At 48.0% G+C, this 22,110-nt stretch overlaps 1 protein-coding gene across 2 annotated transcripts in view; it reads right to left on the reverse strand.

Annotated features, from left to right (window-relative positions):
• LOC147728085 (broad substrate specificity ATP-binding cassette transporter ABCG2-like) overlaps positions 1-22,110 on the reverse strand; it is a 514,375-nt gene that overhangs the window by 320,517 nt on the left and 171,748 nt on the right. The gene's annotated exons all lie outside the window — the stretch shown is intronic.

Genomic DNA, 22,110 nt, shown 5'->3' on the forward strand with positions numbered 1-22,110 from the left:
AAGGCAGCCATTATCAATTTACTCCTCTGCTGATAGGCAAGATTCGCTATTCACCCCTACCTCCTATCTACATGAAAGAAACCATAGCAGTGGTCGCTATGTATAAGAACATTGGAATGCTGAGCGCTCCATTGAGTGCTCCAGACTTCTAATGGCTGGTAGAAGCCCAGAGCATCAACATTCCAATAAATGTTGATGTCAAAATAAATTGGTATTCGAAACGTGTTGGCATAATTTACTATCAGGGGAAGAGTTTCAATAGAAATATGTATAATGACTGAGAAAAAAATGTCCTTAAAGTGTATATCCTCTGTTGCTAGAAATGACTTTACCCTCGGTGGTTGGTAACCCTTGTTTGTTCTTCTGAAATTGTTGTTGTGAGTTACTTATTGTTCTTGACTGGAAACATTTTTCAAATGACTGTTATTCGTTTTTTGTTGTTTTCAACTTTGTCTAGATGTTATGTCATTGTGAAGTGTATTGATATCTGTCTTGTGAATTTATAAAATGATGATTAATGAGCGAAATTAATAATTAAAAGATGTAGACTATCTTATCTGTTAGTTTGGTCTTAGTCTGCTTAACTAGTTGGCAGCCTAATAAATAGTCACCTAGATGTTTTTTGATTATTTGGTATTACTGGCCCATTCTAGCTGTGTGATTAAGGGCCCACCCCTTGTATAACTCATATTCTGAATGCAGCATGTCTCAAAGAGACAGTGCAAGCACTGCCTGGTCATGACCTAAAAACCTGCATACAGACAATGATATTGTTTCAACATTGCAGGTCCTGGTGCAGATGCAGCAAGAACTACTAAGCCTAAATCATTCCACAGATTTCCTTTCCCAAGCTTTTCTGTCCTGTATTTTTGGGGATACCACAGCCAGCCAGCAGTGTAGTTTTTAAAATTTGGGAAAGAGTGTGCTCTTTCCAAAGCACCTTAGGGGAGAAGGGTGGATATACCATTTGTGTTTCACATCCTCTTCTGCTGTGAGTGTGTACTGTGCCTCACCTCAGGAAACAGTGGGGCTCTTCAGGTCTTAGAAACAGGATGGTGCTCCTGTCCATGGGCTAAGGCTGCTCTGCTTAACCAGGTCCACACCGTGAGCCCTCTAGAAAATGAGAATTTGAACATGCTTCTCATATAATTTGAGAATCCATTTGTATGCAGCCTTAGTGAAGTGGCTACTATTTTAATAAATTAATATCAATGTAATGAATTCTGAGAATTGGACATTTGTTGTATATCTTTTTAGCTGTGGATGTAACAACTATACTGAAGAACCAAAACAATGATATTTTATTTATACGGTATTACTAAAGCGCAGAGCTGGCCCTCACGTGGGAGCATTGTACAGAAAAAAAGGCAATTACAGAGTATGATAATGAACTTAAAACATGAAAGCAAGAACAATAAGAAAAACCCTGACCAATAAAAACCAACTTACAACCAATAGGTGCACCACATATGGATGAGTAAACGAGGAATATGCTCGGTAAAACATTGATGCTATAATGAGTCTTTCGAAATAGACAAAAAAGAGGTGCAAAAGGAAGTGCATGTAGAAGTATAACTGAGACAAGACTCAGTAAGTCTCATCGCAGAAGACAACTGGGCAAAGACGTGGGCAGGCTGGCCCCCGCGCAAATACAACCAGGAGGCAATAGCAATATGGGAAGGAACCACCCTGACCCTAGCGGCAGAACTCCGGGGTTGCGGGGACAAACCTAGGGCAATTCACTGGCACCCTCCGACGGCCTTCGGACTCAACGTAGAAATTAAAACAAGTGCTAAGGACTTAAACAAAAAACGAAAAGCCCACAGCAAAAACCGCACAACCGAAAACAAAATTCAACTGCAGGAGGCCGCAAAGAGCCACTCCAAAAAAGTGTGGGCTGCAAAGCGTAATCACTGCGAGGCACAGTGGCTGAAAATCTTCGAACTGTTGAGCCCTGGTAAATCACAAGAGTTCTGGAGCTACATAAGCCATCTTGGTCGAGGCACAAACCATAGAGAAAACTCCCTCGAGGCATCGGTCTGGGTCTCTCACGTAAAAGCGCTCTACTATGAAGAAGGACCAACCACCCAGCCACACAACACGCCTCCACCAAAAGTGAATCCAGTCACAATCACCGACCTAATGCCCCCCCCCCCCCCGGAAAATCTCTAGTGTCTAAAATATTTAAAAAAATCAGAGCAAAGGGCGCACCGGGCCCTAACGGCCTCCCAGGCCACTTGTTCAAATCAAATATTGAATTCTGGTCCGAAAATTTGACCTACTTGTTTTCTGACTGCTGGCTATCGGGGGCCGTGCCGACTCATGGCGAGGCTCACTCCTGCACCCAATTCATAAGAAAGGGACCAAATCGGATCCAACAAACTACCGCATGATCGCCCTGTTGGACATCGAGGGCAAAGCCTATGCAAGTGCCATCTTGAAGGACCTCACAGACTGGGCAAGTAAAGAAAATCTTCTGCCATTCTGTCAAACCGGCTTCAGACCAGGTTCCTCGACTGTAGATAACATCACAGCACTCTCTTACCTAGTCAATCGAGCACGGCTACGCAAAAGCCTCCCATTATTCGCCTGCTTCATCGATTACTCAGCTGCGTTCGACGGAGTAGACCGCACCATCTTATGGAGAAAGTTGGTCCATTGGAACATCAACCCTTCTTTGCTAAGAGCGATACAATCCCTCTATCAAAACACCTGGGTAAGAATCAAACTCTCTAATGAATCTGCAACCGACAAGATAGACACGAACCGTGGCTTAAAACAAGGGTGCGTGTTGGCGCCCCTGCTGTTCAATTTATATACAGCAGACATGGAGATGGCCTTGACTGGGGCCGCCTTAGCAACTCCAAAGATCGGGGCAATCAAAATACATTTCATGCAGTACGCAGATGATCTCGTAATCCTTGATCACACAAAAATAGGACTTCAAAAGGCACTCACCGCTTTGGCAATATATAACAACAAAAACAGACTGGTAGCAAATCCGACAAAATCAAAAATAGTCATCTTCGGGCACTATCCCAAAAAATAAAGAGCAAAATGGAGCCTCGGCCACCTGACTTTGGACAGCATCCAGAAATACGTGTACCTAGGGGTCACCTTCCATGAATCGGGACTGTGCGGGCCACATTTAAAGAAAATCCAGGGCAAAGGGAAGACCATCACCTTTGCCCTATGCAAACTACAAGCCTCCCTACACAGCCCATCAGCAATTGCCATCCAAAGAGTCCTCAAGGCCAAATTAATCCCGGCCCTAAACTACGCACAACAGGCGTATCCAGGCAAACTGAATAAGGAGATGGAAAAAATTCACTGCGGGGCATACAAGAGACTATACCATCTACCGAAATGCACAAGAAACACCCTAATTCGCCTGGAATTCGCCCTTAACCAACAAACGCTGGAAGAGATGGCGGCCCTAAGTAAATATTACTACCTCACAACAGCGGCACGCGACAACACACTGAAGGCCGTCTTGAAATACATCTTTATTGAACCAGGGAACCCTTGGTCAGCCATCCTTGAAACAGCCAAAACGCAACTGAATCTGGCGATTGAGTCGTGGAACCCAGATCTGGTCAATTACACGACCATCAAACACGTGACAAAAAAGCAAGTGCGTGCATGCTCCCCGGACCTGGACCTGGAGTCCCTCACGAAAAGAGCCTTTCACGAGTCCCTATGCCTGCCGCACACCGTGCATAACCCCCGAAACCATCTCACGCAGGCCGTGGGCCTCTCAGCACTCCACAAGATTCTCGCCTACAGACTGCACCCCCTGCCGCTCAAAGAACTATATCATCCGGGAACAGCAGGCGCGGGGCCTCGGGAATGCAGACTCTGTAATTATAAACGTGAATCATTGGCCCACCTACTATTCTGCTGCCCTGCCCTACGTGCACCCCGCACCCTCTACCTCAGGCCCATTCTTAGGGACGCCGGGTCACGTACAGCTAAGGAAGCAGTCCATCAACTATTCACCTTGAGCATACCAAAACAGATGGCCTCATTTGGAAAATTCATACAACAGACTCGGTCCGAGTTGATGGCCGCCAAGGCCACGCAGGAATAGAGACCTTGTTGTGGGGCATCGGGTGTCCCGCCCCGATCACGGACTGAGTGTGTCCTTCTGAACTTTGACAACTTGCCCGCAGAAACACCTTTGGTTTTAACTTTTGTAATTTTATACTTTGGTTTTAATGTAATGGTTTTAAGTAACCACACAATAAAGTTATTCATTCATTCATCCATTCATTCATTCATTCATTCATCGCAGAAGTAGAAACACGTCCTACAGATAAGTTTGGAAGAAAACCACATCCAGTCAAGTTGGGAGTATAAGGCCGAAATACTGCAATTTAGAGATCAGCCAGGCAGGTATTTTGAGGAAACCATTGTGTATTCAGAACGATAGCAGAGACATTTTTTCTGAATAGAGCTATATCTTTGTAAGATAATATTTGAGCTCATCTGTGAAAAGGGTGATAGTGGATGCTTTCCAAAGGGAGCGCGGTAAGGAGTGGCGTGATCTCAGATCCGCAATGATGCAGCTTTGCTCTGCATAACGGGATTCACAATAAAATGTATCACAACTGAGCACAGTTTAGAATTAGGTACAATAATGTATGGATAACTTTAAAATAGTATTTGTGGTGTTTATCATCACATACAGCCAAGATGTTTCTACTAAACATCAAAATCATAGAGTGATCCCTTCGTGCTGACATCTGTCACGCTATTTTCTTAGACAATCTCAGTGCGCCTCCTAAAATGGAGGAACACAACATTCTCATTGTCTGGAAGACTGGGTGCCTCAAGACTTAATGACTACTGTGACTCCTGACCCAAACTTTTCTGGATGTGGACCGAAGAATGTTAAAACAAGTTTACTAAACAGTAAAACTTTGATGGTCCTTTTTAAAAGCGTATTAGCTGGCCTATGACAGAAAGACGGGACTCAGGATATACAGACAAGCGGATAATACACAATTCATTTGCTAGCAGAAATATGGTCACTGCTACCACCTACCACCTAGGCTGTTGTTTCGCACCCCAAACATTAATCGAGATAGATGTAAACAGTGGACTGAGGTTAGGGTGCAGGCGCGTTCACGAAGGGTAAAGGAAAAGGTTGTCAAAAGGATTTTATGTTAAAATATATAGTCAGATTTTTTCAACTCAGGTGTTGAGATCTTCATGAGCAGAGAAGGGAAGGGAAAATTAGAGGTTGCACTACACTAGAGAGGTTCATCAGAACTGCCATATCCCGTTAAGGTCAGATTGTGTCTATTTTGTCACAGATAACAGGAACCTGCAAAAGTTAGAATGGGCAGACACGAACGAGTTGAAAATGGTTAGTCAAAAAAATAGGTTTAGTGAGACTAAAGGTCTTTAATACAATAAAACAACAATCATTTATAAAAATTATACTTTCCAACAAATTTCACAATATTTGTAGCTCCATTGAAAACTATGGAGTGCTCCGGGCTTATAATGGCTGGTATAAGCCCGGAGCTCCAACATTCCAAGGTTTCTTTGTTCACAGCTCTGGTGTGAAGAAAGGCTTCAGGGAGCCTGAGGGGATTTCAATCCCCTCGTGCTCCCTGAAGGCTGGGTTTTATTTGTTAGAACATTCTCCCCTCTAGTGGCAGAATGTTCTAATAGCCTTATAGCCCTTCGTAGCTGGGCTATACCGGCTATTAAAGTCCCTCTCCCTTGTTAAAGGCCCGAGCCTTCGGCCGGGCCTTTAAAGCTGGAGAGGGCCTTTAATAGCCGGTATAGCCCGCTACGGCTGGCTATAAGGCTATAATATAATATAAACACCTTCATAAAAATCTAAAACATTAACTTCCAAAGTATGCCATCAGATAAGGCTGTAAAAGATTAACTGTAATATCTCTCTCTTTAAAATTTCCCTGACCACAATTAAAAAACTTTCTATTCTGCAAGTCACATTTAAATATTTCATTTGTCATAAACTCAACTGCTTATTTACACTGACAAATCTCATATTAAAGAAAGACTGGTTTCACAATTTTTTTGTGTGCTGTTAGAAACATTAAGCAATCTGATGAATAAATGCAAACAGTCACACTTTATAATCCCTTGTCATCTAAGGCTACAGTACTCGCGACCGAATTTTCAAAACATGGGTTTAAGCCAGATCTAAACTTTAGTACAGCATGTCTTAGCAAAGGGTTTGGCAATTCATTGACATACGGAAACCCATCATTCCTTTTCCAGGCCATTCTAATGTACTGTATTAAAATCTTGCTGTTGAGGTACTGCTTGTCACCTGCCCTGGTGCAGCTTTTACACAATGTATGTAGCTCCATTTTAGAGATTTTATCTCATTTCAAGAGTCCCAACCTCTAGGTTTAATTTTAATCTTCTACATATTTCCCTAATCCATTTTCTAGCCTCTTTTGCCCAACTCAATTTGCAGTGTCACATTTCATTTTTTACAAAGGGTAGATGAGTTTTATTCTCCCTCCCTCGTCCTTCCTGGCCAAAATCTTAAGGCATATGCTAAATAGCTCCCGGCTGGAAGATGAGTTTCCACTCTTATGGCCTGTATCATTGTTGATAGGAGTAGGGGGCGGATCATAGCAGTGTAGGCTGAAAGAATAGGGTGTAGAGAATGTCCTCCATGGTCTTTATTGAACTTTCTTAATCTACAGAACGAGGACAATGCTGTTGCTTTTAGGGATTCTATACAATCCTTTCAATTCAAGTTCTCATTAAACCTCTTCTCTAAATATTCTCTAAATATTTATACTTTAACTATTTCTATCTTGTTTCCTCCAAGTGTTCATTTATATTTTATGTTTGTTTTCACAAACACCAATACCTTGGTTTTATCCATATTGAATGGAAGCTTCTTCCTTGGGCAGTAATCATGAAACGCATTCAGTTTCCTCTGCAGACCTACCTGTGTCATGTCCATTATTTTCAAGTCATCAGCATTTAAGAGGCATCGAACATGGATCCAATTCATCTTTGGACAAACGCTTGGCACCTTTTAGGACAGCTACCAAGTCAGCTAAAAATGTAGAAACTAGCAATGGAGCCATTATTCAACCTTGCTGGAAGCAGTGTCTAATATTTATCTTTCACGCCAAGGTCCTTTCCAAAATCCACTATCACCTGTTCCCAGTTCTGGCTATGCACATTTTGAAGAAGTAATTCCGAAATTAATGATGGATTCTGACAGCCAGTTGCACTGCACCATATGCCGCACGGAAATCTACATAGCAACCATCCAATTTCCCCCTATGGTCTAATTTCTTCTTTGCCAGCACCCAAAAACTAAAATAGCGGTCTAGATTTGAATGGCCCTCCTTGAAACTTCCTTGCAGGATTATATTGTTGGAGCTGGAAATCGGCCTGGACAAGTAAATAGTCATATGAAATAAAGCTACGGAACTGGGTTCCAGTCTTGGCAGGGGCGCTCAATATCCTGTGAATCTGACCAAATCATTTAATCTCTCTGTGCCTAGAAAAATAAATGTGTCTGTCTGTAACGCAATTGGTGCTGATGTAAAGCACTCCGATACCTTCAGTCGAGTTTGCACTATATAAAACTCAGAATATATATATATATATATATATATATATATATATATATATATATATATATATATATATGTTATTTCTTTTTTTGGAGCAGGGCTGCTATGATATGTATCTTTGAACCGAAAAAATCGTCAACACTTATTAGTGGTGACGCGCCAGTGTCATTCATTACATAAATATAGGAAATGTAATGTTCACTAACATAAGAGTACTGCAATGTTAGCCCTGCTTTTTACTTAATGTCCTTTTTCTTGTACTAATGCTCAATAAAAACAATATTATACAAAAGACATGCATATACTGGAGTGGCTGAGAAAGCTGTGAGGAACAGCTGGTAAAAGTTCTTGTAGGAAATTAGGTCAACGGTGCGGGCTATGCAAGCACAGACTCCTTTTACACCATCACTCTTTAATTACTACCTTGCCTCTCCATCTCATTACCAGGGCTACTGGATCAGGGCGTATGACTGTGTTGGAAGATGCCTGGGAGAAAACCAAGGTACTTCCCAGAGGCTTTGTCTCCACGACACTCCCTATAAAAAATCCCATATCCTTATGTACAACCCTTTTACAGCCTCTGTTGCCTTTTCTAGTGTTGTCTTACTGCAACTACTCTAGAAGTGTCCTTTCTTAATTTAGCTTTATCGTACTTACCAAAAGGCAAAAATAGACCATTAAGGACGAATAACAGCACAAACATATATGTTCAAAATCCCAAACACACGAAGCTTTGAAGACACATAAAAACGCCAAAGACTCGCCATTAAATTAACCAGTGTCCTTAAAAACGAATTAAACAATATGTCCATCTATCAGTTCAGCCAGGAGAACCAGGAGAGCCACAGGATAAGAAAATGTGACAAAGTATTTCAATCAGGAAATCCCAAATAATGCCTGAAAGCATTCCCTTCAAATTGTCACTTTAGATCCCAGGCACACCCTATAAAAACTGTTCTAACTTGGTAACAAAAAAAAATATTTAGCAATCATATATTTATGCCCATCCGTTATGAAATGTTCAGGAACGGATGCATTATCTAATGTATCGTTTTTCAATTACATTTTACTTAATTGGTATAATTTAGGGCTGTATTTATCATTTCCCTCTTGCCAGAGGCCACAAAAGCTAAAGTTGCAAGTAAAGGAACATCAGTTGTCCGCTGGAAGAAAAAATGTGAAAATACGCAAACACACAAAGGACCTTTGAGTGGGGACACACATCTGGCGTGGACCCCCTACATCCAATGCATTAAAAGTAAAGATGCGAGTGTCAAAGTTATCACACAAACTCAACGCGAGCAGAAGACAAATCAAACGTGTCTAGACCTCAAATGTTTGAATCGACTTGAAGGACTTGAAAAAGTCTGCTTCCGGGTTAACACTGACGTGGTTTGTGCCACTAATCCATGACCACACTTCACTTCTGTATTTATTTAGTAGCTTCATAAGGTGTGTACAAGACCAGAGAAAGCGAGAAAGCTTCACATGGATTTTTGTAATTCATGGTATAGAGCACACACAATGGAATGAAGAGTAGGTATACTTCTTGATGGGTATGTAAACAAATTGACTAAAATAGAGTTAACCAATCAATAGGACTAAAACAACATCTAAATACTTTTACATCTATAGATTATGTACAAGGTTGACAGAAGCAGTGCTTGAAGCCGACGGTAGCAGTAATTGTAGTGGCAATGGCTTTTGTAAAAAGACTGAGGTGAAGGAAGAAAATGGTGGTTGAGTAAGAATAATATCAGCTCTTTTTTGGAGGATGGTGAAGACTTGAAGGTGAGATTAGAGGGTGGAATAAAGTTCCAAACTCTGGGAGCACAGCTTGAGAATGCCTGGTATAATGTGCGTTTTTAGGTTTCGCCTCGTCATAAGCTGCGCTCTGCGCAGCTTTTCGGCGCAGGCGAAAACCTAATGAGAATAATATGTGCTTGGGAATCCGCCCCTCTGTTCCATTGGCTAGCTCCATAAATGGAGGCTAGCCATTGGAACAGAGATCTGTCCGTCGTGGCCGGACCAGATTCGTGGGCGTTCCCGCGATTTCTTCCCTCCGCAACGTCATGCGGCCGTGGGCGGGGTTTTTTTTTTCCCGAGCTTTGTTTCATACCTCCGAAAATGGCACCGGGGCTCGTCGACTTCTCGTATCTGCTAGTACGTTGCAGAGCGTTCGGTCCGTCAGAGCGGCTGGTTTTCAACTCGTCGTCGTTGTTTTCAATGAAGGCGCCCTTCCCTGTGATCACTGCTTGCAGGGGGATTGGCCTCCTAGCCTGCGAGCCAGGCCATTCAGGCGGCGGACTGCAGGCAGCTGTGCTTTTTCTTAGCCCGCGCGTCTCTCGCATAGCGGCGATTTTCCCTCACCAGTTAGATGGAGTCGCAATCTGAGTTGTGTCGGACAAGAAGACTTTGTAGGTGGGCTTTAGTTTTATTTTAAGAGTCGTGCATGACCCAATCACACTCGCAGCATTCACCTGCCAAGACCTACCTTCACACGTTGGCGTAGAGGGGCAAACTTGTCCCCCCCCCCGAACCACCGGTTCATCAACATCATCTGCTCGGTTTGGGGGCTCACGAGAGTGGGACGGGGCATACTTCTCTCCCAAGGTTCGCCAGGCGGTCACGCTCCTGATTGTCTTGCCTTCTAGCATCTAAATCAAGTTTTGGAAAGAAATGGCATTTGAGCCTCATTTATTCAGATATTCGTATTCTGGCCCACTTGATTATGTTGACCGTTTGAAATAGCAGTTACATATTAAATCGTATCGGAGGCCCCCTGGAGGGGAAATCAGGTTGTATTTTCATCTGCAGGAGTCGTCTTTATACAACAGCAAATGGTGAATACTTTATTCGTGGAGCATTGTTTCATGTTTTTTTTTCCAATGAAAGGGTGCATGCAAACATTTGTGTCTGACGCACTACCAAAGTCTGTTCATCATTTATAGCTTGAATTGAGATTGAAGGTTCTGCATCATCGTGTTTTGGTCATAGTTTCTTGTTTGGTTTTACTGCCTGTTCTATGCTCCTCCCTGCCCCGCTCCATGTGTGTTTATTTCTATTGGATAAATACCAAGCTAATCACATGGATAAACAACTTCGCTGGACTGCAAATAGTATGGCGGATAATTGCGGTGATGTTTGAATCAGCAATAAAAACATCCAGTCGGTAAGCGGCTCTTGATATTATAAGTGTTTAGTTCGGCTTCTTGGCGCTGATGAAGGTTCCATATTGGGTCCTATGACGAGTCTATCCACCTGACTGACCATCCCTGTTCTGTCCGCCTGTGTGATCTCTCTCGAGCCCCTCCTCTATCCGCCTGCCTGACCACTCCCTGCGGCCCATGTTAAGTCCGTCTCAGTGACCTCTCCCTGTTCTGTCCGCCTAACTGACCTCTCTCTCTCTCTCTCTCTCTCTCCCCCTCTCCCTGCGGCCCCTGTTCTCTCCGCCTCAGTGACCACTCCCTGTGGCCCTCTCGTCTGTCCGCCTTAGTGACCACTCCCTGCGGCCCCTGTGAATAGTTTAAATGATTAACTCGCTCTGTCGCTGCCCTTTAGGGCCAGACAGGGCACACAGCGCGCGCTTTGGGCACCCACGCTGGCGGTGGGGCTCACGTCTCGGGGGAGCCGAGCCAGGGGTGTGAATTAAGTGGGGAGCAAGCTGTGTACAGCCCCACCACTACCACGTGTACTGCATGAGTGGAATTAGCCTCTCTGAGGGGGCTATCTAAGCTTCCTGCCAAGATGCGGATGCTAGCTAAGACGGGTGGGGTTGGGGCCAGTCTGGCAATGGGCAGACCTCCTTGGCAGGGCGATCCCCACTTCTCTCTATATGCATAATTGGCACTCAAAGAACAGCTGGCACCCGTCGTGGGCAGTGTCTGCTTGCCCATCTGTAATTGCTTTTTGCGTACTATATAAACATGTGTACATAGGTAAAATGCACCCTCCCAGCCTGGCACACCTAGTTTCACCTTTCTATTGTTAACTGCCTGGCATATATCCCCGCCACCCCATCAGTACCCTTCGCGCGTCTTCCATACAGACTTTTTTTTTTGTTCGCATGCTGCTTTTTTGTAATTTTATATCCATACAACAAAACTTTGTTACATGGGTTTACCACCTCTGGTAATACAAAGTGTGGGTAAGGGGGGCGGAGCTAGCTGGCGTCCATGCTGGACGTGTGAGCCCGGAGCTCCCGGCCAAGGCCCCGACATTATCCTTCTCCCACTATCCTGAAGGTGCCTAAAATTCCGCCGCGGAGGCGTGGTGGCCCCCTGCAGCTGCTGGTTCGCCTGGGCGGTCCGGACCTGTGCCGCGCGGCTGCCGTGTGCGGTGATCCGGGGGAGGACGATCGTGGTGGCGGACCAGGCCCGCAGCCGCAGGCTTGCCTGGCAGTGCTGCCCCCCGACGTCACTCGACGTGCGGCCAGGGGGACTCAGACCGGCCCGGTTCCCCGGGAGAATCGCCGGAGTGCTGACAGCCTGACCTCTACTCCGGCCGGCACCTGGACTGAGCACCAGATCGCAGGAGAGGTACAGAGGCGCAGAGAAGCAAAGTCCGGGTGCGACCGGCCGACGGATCGGGGGCGCACAGCGCTCCATCTGATGCCTCGCGTTGCCTCCCCGGGCGCTCGTTGACACCCATCCCCCCCCCCCTCTGGTGCAGTCTGTGTCTCGGGGGCGGTTGACTGATTGCGGAGACCTGCTGGGGGCTGGCAGCGCTGTAGGAAGTCCGGCGGCATACACATCTGGGTGACCGGGCCTCGGCGAATGGATTTTGGTGCTCGGACCCCTGGGGCCCCGAGTCCGACTGTCACGGGGCACTGAGGGAATATCAGCTCTTGCCGAGCCGGGACTCCTGCTGTGACCAGCGCGCCTATTGCCCTGATGAATTGCTGCCTTCTGTGAACCTTGGTACTGCGGCGCCTCCTGCTGTGGCCCTTCTGGTGTATCCCCCCACACTGTTCGGCGGACATTTTGTGGGCCAGATTGGATCTGCAGCAACCATGTGCCCCACGCTCAGTGCGGCCTGGGACTGCGAGATTGCGCCAAGTGCGGTGTGGTGAACGGCTAGGCCACGGATCCTATGAGGAGGGCTGCCCTGAAGCATTTGAGGCGCGTGGATCATTACTCGCCCGCAGGGAAGTGGGGCGACGTCGCGGTCTCCCTGCCTGGCGCCATAGAGGGGCTCCCCACGTGCGAAGGGGTGTACTGCAGTGGCACTCAGCCTAGGGCCAGTGGCTTGCCAGGGGGTTGGAGCCTCGGAGGACGCCAACTTTTTGCTGCCAACGAAGTGGAGCGGGTCACTATACGATCCTTCCGAGCTACCCGGAAGAGGAGCGTCGTCCTTGCACTGCCGCCTAGAGCGCGCGGCGCACGTGGGGTCTGCCGGGCCCAGGGTTGGACGCGGCGAACTGCGACTGCCGGTGCTGAGAGCCCTCTGGATGTCCACCAGACTAGCCATGGGCAAGAACGACAAATCGCAACCAAAAATCCCCTTTGACCAGCGCCGGCCCAAGGGGCCAGAGATACCGGCCACGGCGTCTTCTCCGAAGGGGGCGGCTGCTGAGAACTCCATCGGCCCGGATATCCGCGAACTGCTGGCTGCGATGGAAAAGGGGATACAGGACAGTATCGCTGCGGTTGGGTCAAAAATTGATGCTCTGTCCTACCGCATGGACCGCATGTCGGAACGTGTGGACAAACACGCTGAGCGCCTAGACATGGCGGAGCGGCGGCTGACCGAGGCTGAGGAGGCTCAGACTGAGTGGGATAAGGACCGTAAGCAGTTCGGCAGGCTCTTTCAAGTGATCAAGGACAAGTCCGAAGATTTGGAGGCGAGATCGCGAAGGTCCAACATTCGCATAACTGGCGTTGCGGAGTCCACGCGGACCGGTAAGATGGAGCTCTTCGTGGAGCAACTATTGAAGACCCTACTCGGGGAGGAGGCCTTCTCCCCGATGTTCATAGTGGAGAGAGCCCACCGCACACTGGGCCCCATACCGAAACCGGGGATGAATCCGAGGCCCATCATTGCGAAGCTCTTAAATTACAGGGACAGAGATTCTGCATTGCGCATAGCTAGAGACAAGGGCAAACTACAGTACGAGGGGATGGACATCTCGCTTTACCCGGACTTCACCGCTAAGGTCCAGGAGGAGAGGAAACGATTCGCACCTTACAAGAAACAGTTGCGCGACCTGGAGCTGGACTACGCGATGCTATATCCTGCCAAGCTTCGCGTCAACAGACAAGGACATTCGCACTTCTTCACGGATCCAAAGGACCTGCAGAAATCGCTGAAGGAGTGGTCGAAAGAACGCAGATCCAGCCCGAGGGGAGACCGGGGTGACCTGGATGCCACCTCAGGGTTGGAGGAGCAGGACTGAATATACTTCTGGGCGTTGTATCCTGGACTCCCAGTTGGGTGAGATCTTTCTGATTTAACTGTGGGGGTGCGAGGGGCCGGGTGTGTTCCTCTCCTGTGCAGAGGTGCAGGGGCACAGTACTTGCTGTCCGGACTGAGTCGTTGGGTTGCTGCTGAGACTCGGGCGGGGTGGCTTCACAGTGGCCAGGGGGGCCGTACTAGGTTGTGTATGCATATTCCTTCTATTGAGGCACGAACAGTAGAAAGGGGCTGGGGGGGGGGATTACGGAGCGGCTTTGATTTGATCGATACTTGCTTTGCCTTCTACGTCTGCCCCTGTGCTTTTGGCTCACAGACCCTGGAGAGGGTTGTTTTTGGGTACTGTTTTTGTGGGTTGAGAAGGGGTTTGGGGTGTAGTGGTAAGTTCTGATGCCAATGGGTGGGAGTGAGTCCTGTCAGGCCAGGTTGGGGGTGGTCTGCTGTGGGTGGGGGGGGAATTGTGAGGGTTGCTTTAACTGTGGTTTCCCTGGTTTTGATTGAAGGGGCTTCTGTGTCCGTTTTGATGATGAGACCTTGAAGGGGGGGGTAGTTTTTGGGGCCTGTCTGACCTGGTTGGGGGTGGTCGGCTGTGGGTGGGTGGGGGAGTGGGTGGCGGGGTCTGGGGTCTGGGCTGTTGGGGGCGTTTTCCTTGGGGTGCTTGAGGGGTTCGTGCTTACTGTGAGTGTACTACTTCGTGGACCTGTAACTGTGTGGAAATGCCGGCTGGCTACAATTGGGAAATGTGTGCTGCTGTGTTGTGTTCTTTCCATCCCTGATGCCAACAGGGTTCATAGGCCCTTGCAATGTCTCATGCTGCGATGAATGTTCCCACATATACCCCACACACGCTGAAATTGATAACCTGGAATGTTCGGGCCTGAACGACTTTCGAAAGTTGAGGAAGGTCCTCGGCTACCTACACAGACACCATGTCGATTTGGCCCTGCTGCAAGAAACACACTTGCCTGTCAACAGTAGGATGTTGCAATCCAGAGGGTTGGTGGGGAATATAGTGGCGGCAGGCTTTACGACGCATGCCCGAGGGGTGTTAACCTGGGCTAATCCCTCTTCACAATTGAAATTGATCCCGGTACATGCGGACACGGAGGGTAGATATGTCCTGGCTAGATGTGTGGGTAAGGGACTTGACATGCTGGTAGTTAATGTTTATGGCCCCAATTATGATCACCCTAAATTCTATGTGACTCTGTCTGTCCACTGTAGGTCTCATGCTCAACCTGGGATGTTGTGGGGGGGAGATTTTAATTTTGTGTTTGACCCCGCCAGGGACCGCTCCGCGGGCCCCACTTGGCGACCGGTAGCTTCTACCACCTATATGAAGGCCGAGTTGACTAAATTAGACCTAGTGGATGTCTGGAAGGACAAACACCCCGCGAAGGGCGGCTTTACACACTACTTAGCCTACCACAATGTGCATACCAGGATAGATTACTGGTTGGCGTCTCCTACGGTCCTTAGAGGTATCAGCGCGATTGAGGTTCTCCCGCGCACGATCTCGGACCACTCCCCAATTCTGATACACCTCTCCACTGCCAGGAAGGGGATACCGGCCTACACCTGGAGGTTCCCTCCTTTCGCTCTGCTGGATGACGCCTTTCGAGGTGAACTGGCGGAAGACATAGAGCAATATTTTGCAACTAATCTAGACTCGGTTGAAGACTTCTTCATGGTCTGGGAGGCATTCAAGGTGTTCATTAGAGGAATGGCTATGTCCAAGCATTCCAGTGTGCTACGCTCCATTAGGCGGGATCTTACCGCTTTAGAAACTAGGCTAGCAGAACTAGAGAATCGACAATTAACGGCTCCTGGCACTGACGATGGTCCGGCGCACGCCCAGCTGATCTCGGAGTATCAGACTCTGGCGAATAGAGAAATTCTCTACATGGGCAAATACGCCACGGCCAGGGTGTATGGTGAGGGGGATAGGCCGGGCGTCCTGTTGGCTCGCATGGCTCGGAGCTCTCGGAGGCCTCTGGTTATTGATGAGCTGAGGACCCCGGAGGGCGATAAGGTCGTGGAGGAGGTACAGATACTTGGGGCCTTTCAACGCTACTATACTGAACTCTACCAGTCCAAGACGCAGGGTGTGGAGAGCGAAATGGACGATTACTTGGACCACATTGCCATGCCATTCCTCAAGACTTCGGATAGGGAGTTTCTGATGGCCCCCTTCCATGAGGACAAAATCCTGGAGGCCCTTGCTAGTATGAAGTCGGGGAGTGCGCCGGGTTCCGATGGACTTACGGTTGGCTTTTATAAGGCCTTCAAAGATATTTTGCTCCCGCATTTGGTTGCCCTCTTTGACTCTATTTGCGAGGATGGTGAGATGCCACTCACCATGCGTGAGGCGTTGCTGGTCACTATACCGAAGCCAGGGAAGCCTCCGGATCTTTGCAGTTCGTACAGGCCACTTAGTCTGCTGAACGTGGACGCAAAGATTTATGCCAAAGTCCTCGCTAACCGTCTGGCTCTGCTGGTGCCTGAGATGGTCGCTCCGGAACAGTCTGGTTTTGTCCCATGTAGAAATTTAACCTACAATATACGCACGGTGCTGGGCACGATGCAACATGTCAAGCAAGAGAACCGCGCGCTGGCAGTATTCCTAGACATGGAAAAGGCGTTCGACTCTGTTGAGTGGCCTTTCATGATCAGAGTACTACGGAAGCTGGGCCTGGGCGAACCGTTTCTGCAGAGAATCGGGGCGCTGTACTATCGACCATCGGCCAGACTGCGGTTGGGAGACAGAGTGTCGGAGCCGATCTGCATTGGTAGGGGGACTCGACAGGGTTGCCTGCTGTCGCCGTTGCTCTATGCCCTGGTGGCGGAACCCCTTGCTTGTGCCATTGGGGAGTACCACAGTCTGGAGGGTATAAGTTTTCCCACCTACAAAATAGGGATCTCTACGTACGCTGATGACACCTTGCTGTACGTCCGGGACCCGGAGTCTAATCTGTCCGCGGTAATCAGGGAGGTGGTCCGCTTTGGGTCACTCTCGGGTCTGAGGGTGAATTGGGACAAGTCCATTGCTTTCCCTCTCACCCCGGTTACACAACCCTTTGACATGGAGTATCCACTGCAGTGGACCACCGACTCGGTCCGGTACTTGGGCATTCGCTTGCACACTGATCCCGAGGTCCTGGTTCGGGATAACTACGGCGTAGCATTTAATAAATTGGTAGACGATGTCAACACCAGGATTAGACTCCCGCTATCCCTCTTGGGCAGGATCGCTATCATGAAAATGATAGTGCTACCCCGATTCCTGTTCCTTTTCCTTAACATACCAGTGGTTCTGTCGAAGTCGTTTTTTAGACAACTCACGCAAGTCATGATCCGTCTGGCCTGGGGCGACAAGCAGCCGCGAATACGGTGGGCGACTTTGACTCTCCCCTGCGAGATGGGGGGTTTGGGGGCTCCGGATCTGGAGCGCTACTATCGAGTTGCGCAGGCATCCCATCTCCACTCCTGGATACACGGTGACGCACGCACGCCGCATCTTATTCTGGAAAGGCTGTTTGCAGACCCGCTCCCCCTGCCCGCCACGATCTGCCTCCCGGCGGATCGTTCCATTGGAAGGATGGACTCTCTTAAGGCGACTAACCACGCATGGTGTGCCCTGGTGCGAGCTCGCGGCTGTGATCTCCTGTACTCCCCATTGATGCCCGTTGAATGGGCTCTCTGGCTGGACCCCTTAGGCGAGAAGGGAGTGATCGAAGCCTTACGTGCACTCGGCATTGTGAAAATGGAGGATTTATTCTCTGACGGTACTCTGAAGACCTGGGACCAGCTCACTCCCACAGAGTCGGACCCCTCCTTACTGCAGAAATTCCAATTTCACAGGCTCCGCTCTGCGTTCCGGGGGGTACTGGGCTCTTCCATGGAGGAACCCGAGGAGATCCCCGAACTGACTCATATAATTAAATCCAAATCACCTGCAAAATTAATTTCACAAGTCAACAAGTTGGGGGTGATGCATCAGCGCTTACAACCCTCTAAAGCTAGAGCAGCCTGGCATGACGATCTGCAAACCCCCATTGACGACGTCATGTGGCGATATTGCTGCTCCAGCACGCGCAAAATTTCCCTGAACGGTAGGCACAGACTGGTGCATTTCAAATTCCTCCAGCGGGTGTACTACACCCCCGAACGGTTACATCGATATGGCCTTCGCCCCTCTGCAGAGTGTGAACGCTGCCGAACATTGGTGGCTGATTTCCTTCATATGGCGTGGCTCTGCCCCGGTGTGCAAGCATTCTGGGGGGAGGTGTTTGCGGAGCTTGACCAGATCTTGGGGGTGTCGCTGCCGCGTACTCCGGCACTTGCGCTTCTTGGTTTTTCTAAGCCGTTAGCCCCTTCCCTGCGCCGGCTGGTTGATATGGCTCTGCTATTGGCCAGGAGAGTGGTCGCTGCCTGTTGGATGCGTTGGCCGCTCCCCACCAAAACAAGATGGCTGAGGGACCTACAATACTGCTGCACTCAAACAGAACTATACAGCGAATTGCTACCGCCCAGGAGTAGGCCAAAGAATTTCTGGGACCTTTACAGGGAACACCAGCAACGGGGGGGGGGGGGGGGGGAGGACGGCGGCTCTGACACCTCCGAAGTGGTTGATCTCCAGGACCAGGTGCTGGAATAGTGGTTTGGTAGCATGAGTCTCTCCCCCAGAGAAGCAAGATGTGTATCGGGTGGAGTGGCAGGGGAGGGCTACACTGTAATACAGGACATATGGAGGCGTGTGGGAGTCGACACTGGGGGGAACAAATACACTTACGGGGGGATGGCTCGGGACACGCGGCATGCACACCATGGTTTACTCACGATTGAATGAAGGTAGTAGTTCCACAAACACACTCTGGGGGGGGGAGCTGGGATGCTAGTTGGGGTAGTTTCCTTTGACTTTATTTCGACATAAGACCTTACTGCCGCGATTGTGTTCTGGGATGGCCAGTTGACACACTGTTTTACTTGCTGCACGAGGAGGGGCATCTCTCTTGACTACTCTGAGATAGCGTCACTACATCACGCCGCCGGGCCTCCGGGATGCCGGCACTCTGGCTGTGTACGGTACTTCTTGATTATTGATCATAAGCTCCTTGTGTTGTTTGCACCAGTGCGATGTGATACTGTACAAGAATTGGTGATGTCAATGGCTTTGCTTTCAATAAAGGTCTTACAAAAAAAAAAAAAAAGTGTGGGTAAACTACATTTTAAGCGGGTCACCCTTTGCTGGCTATAGTTTTGAGGATAGGATCTTAGATAGGAATAAGCGTAGGAGAACGATAGGACCGGCAGATATCTAAATATACCGTTCTGACTTGGCCAAGGCAAATTCTATTGCCAGACATGACCAATTTGAGCTTCAGGTGGTGCACTGCCCCCCTCCGATTGCGGTGCGGGTGTTCTTCATGGTGGGTCCTACAGGATCAGATTTTTGTTGGCCGTTCCCCTGGGTCGCGAGTGAGGCGAGACTGCAAGCTTCGAAGTGCTATATGAATGAGTGTTTGATTTTAAGTCAATATTGGACACTGGGCTCTTATTTGAGAGATCATCTTCTGTGGGTTCAGTTGAACTGGGGGTCATGAGTCTGTACGTTTTAATATTTTTATCAGTCTTCTGATTGGAGGTTAACTGGTCAATGCAGGAACAAGATGCTGAAATATTTGTAGATGGTTTCATTGTCTTGGCAATACTGGCTGGATTCTTCAAAGGGATTTTCTCACATGGAGGTTGTTGGCGCCATGCTTTGTGGAGAGGTTTTTGTAGGTAAAAATAAAGAGTCTTCTGCTTGGGGTCATCGTTCAATATATATGTATTTCTACTATTTAGTCACAGGTGTCTATGTACCACATTCCTTCCCAGAATGTGTGTTCAGGGTGTGGCGACGGATGCTGGGCGCAGGCTGGTATTTGCTGCTATCCTATGATTCGTAGTTTGGAAGTTCCGCAGAATGGCTGAGATTATGACAATGGTTAACATTTGGCAATTTTAATAAAATGTCTGCTTAGGTCTTCTTTCGTAGTCAGGCAGTTGTCTTACTAATTCTTAAGCATTTGATTTAGCCATAGTCTTAATTGTTTTCCCCCTCAATTTTCATCATTTTTGGAGAAATCATGCTCCACTATCCCAGTTTATGACTACTTGTGTTTTTTTTAATGTATAGAGCTCACCGCTATTAATGGCACCCTAGCACATTTCTAGTTGGGTCCTTTTTTACATTTTTTTTTATGCCGACATGATTATCCCATCAAACAATTATGTGCGTTTGTCATTTTAGTCTACATGTTTATCCAAGACTATGTTTAATGTGTAGTTTAGAAGTGGTTTTTTTGGAAGTTATTGTCACAGTACAATAAGTCTGGTCTTAGAAGTAAATGTAAATGTAAATGTGGCGTATTTGTATAGCGCGAACAGTGACCCGGAGGCATCCCGGCGCTTGTACTCCTACCACAAGGGAACCCCTCCTGGCTTTTCCTTGTGGGGTGTCCACTCCTGGGCATCCCATGGTGAAACCAGGCATCCCTTGTGTATCAGGGGGCCTTTGTGGAGACTAAGCAAGCTATTGCCCAGAGTTGCAGCGTGGGACCCATGCTTAGAATCAGCACTGAGGCGAGAATATCCGGTCAGAGGAATTTAAGCCCGAAACCCGCCGAGGCGGGAATCGAACCCTGGTCCCTGGCCAGTGTTCTGCATCAAGGTCTGCCGCTCTAAGCATTGAGCCTCACTTCTCCAGAAGTAATGTAATGTGCTGAGTTTCATGGATGGGTGCAGTGCTTAATTTGTAGAAGAATGCTTGCCGGAGTCCAAAGCTCTGCTCAGAAGCCTAAGACCAGATAGATGTGAGTACATGTGTCCCCTCAGACCTGAAATAGGTAATTAAACCGTTGAACTAAGATCGCACTCGCTGGTCGTCCGCAAGGTGCCAATGTAGTGTAGTTCCTAGTTTCCCACTAGGCCCTGCGCATTGGAATAACATAAACAGTAGTATCGACGTGGAACTGCTTATATTCCAGGCCTCCACTGACTATGCTAAACTTAATTGGGTTGTGTTACCAACTAGCTCAGAGGTCACTGGAAACTTTCTTCTCTGCATAGGAAGTGATCAGCTTCCTTGGCACAGACAAGAAGGGATTCAGCTTTCCAACAACCGTGCAACATGACAACTTTGCTCCTCAGATCAAGAGTCGATCTCTAGGGTCGTGTGAAACAATAGACATAGATTTCACTCAGTCAGTCTAGTGCAGTTTACTTTCACGGTATGTAGAGAATAGAGAGACGGGCGTGTATCAATAAAGGTTGACATTTATTGAACAGTCTTTCTTCTCATACAAGAGAAATGTATTGCCACAATTGCAATAACTGTTATTATAAAAAGTACGTACAGTAAGATAAGAATAGCGAAATAGAACTGTAAAAGCATTGATATGGTTTCTTAGCCATACAATGGTTTAAAAGTAATAAAACATATATACAGTCATATATACATTAGGCTAACATACTCAACTGGTGCTTCTAACTAAGCCTACCCCAGTGTGCCTGACCTAGGCCTAACACGTGAGAAGGGGAGTAAGTAAGTAGCTTAAGTTAAGTTGGTTTTGCCAAGGTTTGTTTCAAGCATTCTCGTCTAAGGGTTTAGTCAACACCATACCTCTGAATAGAATGATGGAGGATTGGTATCTCCTTCAGGGGTCTCTCTCGATATCCCAGTCACCTGCGAGGGTAAACTGGAAGCGCCGGGACTGGATTTCTCTGCACGAGAAAGGCAGCGGCTTCTCTCAGCGCGTCTGGAGGAAGGAGGGGTGACAGCGTCCGCGGGCAGCTGGGCTGGATGTCTTCGCAGAGGACGGCTGCACGGCTCCTCAAGCGTACTGCACCATAGGTCGCGCTGTAGCGGCGATAATGGTAATCAGTAGCTTCACCACCACAGGATAGCAGGCTGCAGCGACAGAGTGCTAGTTTTTACCAACACGGGGTCATGCAGGCAGCTGGCATCAGCAACATGTTCGCTCATTGCTTAAGGCAACGTTGGTAATATTTATACCTGACAGGTGCCGGGTTTGACGCAAGTTTGCTGGACATAAGACGTCAATTA

Source organism: Lissotriton vulgaris, chromosome 3_1 (assembly GCF_964263255.1).
Source record: "Lissotriton vulgaris chromosome 3_1, aLisVul1.2, whole genome shotgun sequence".
NCBI classification, from domain to species: domain Eukaryota; kingdom Metazoa; phylum Chordata; class Amphibia; order Caudata; family Salamandridae; genus Lissotriton; species Lissotriton vulgaris.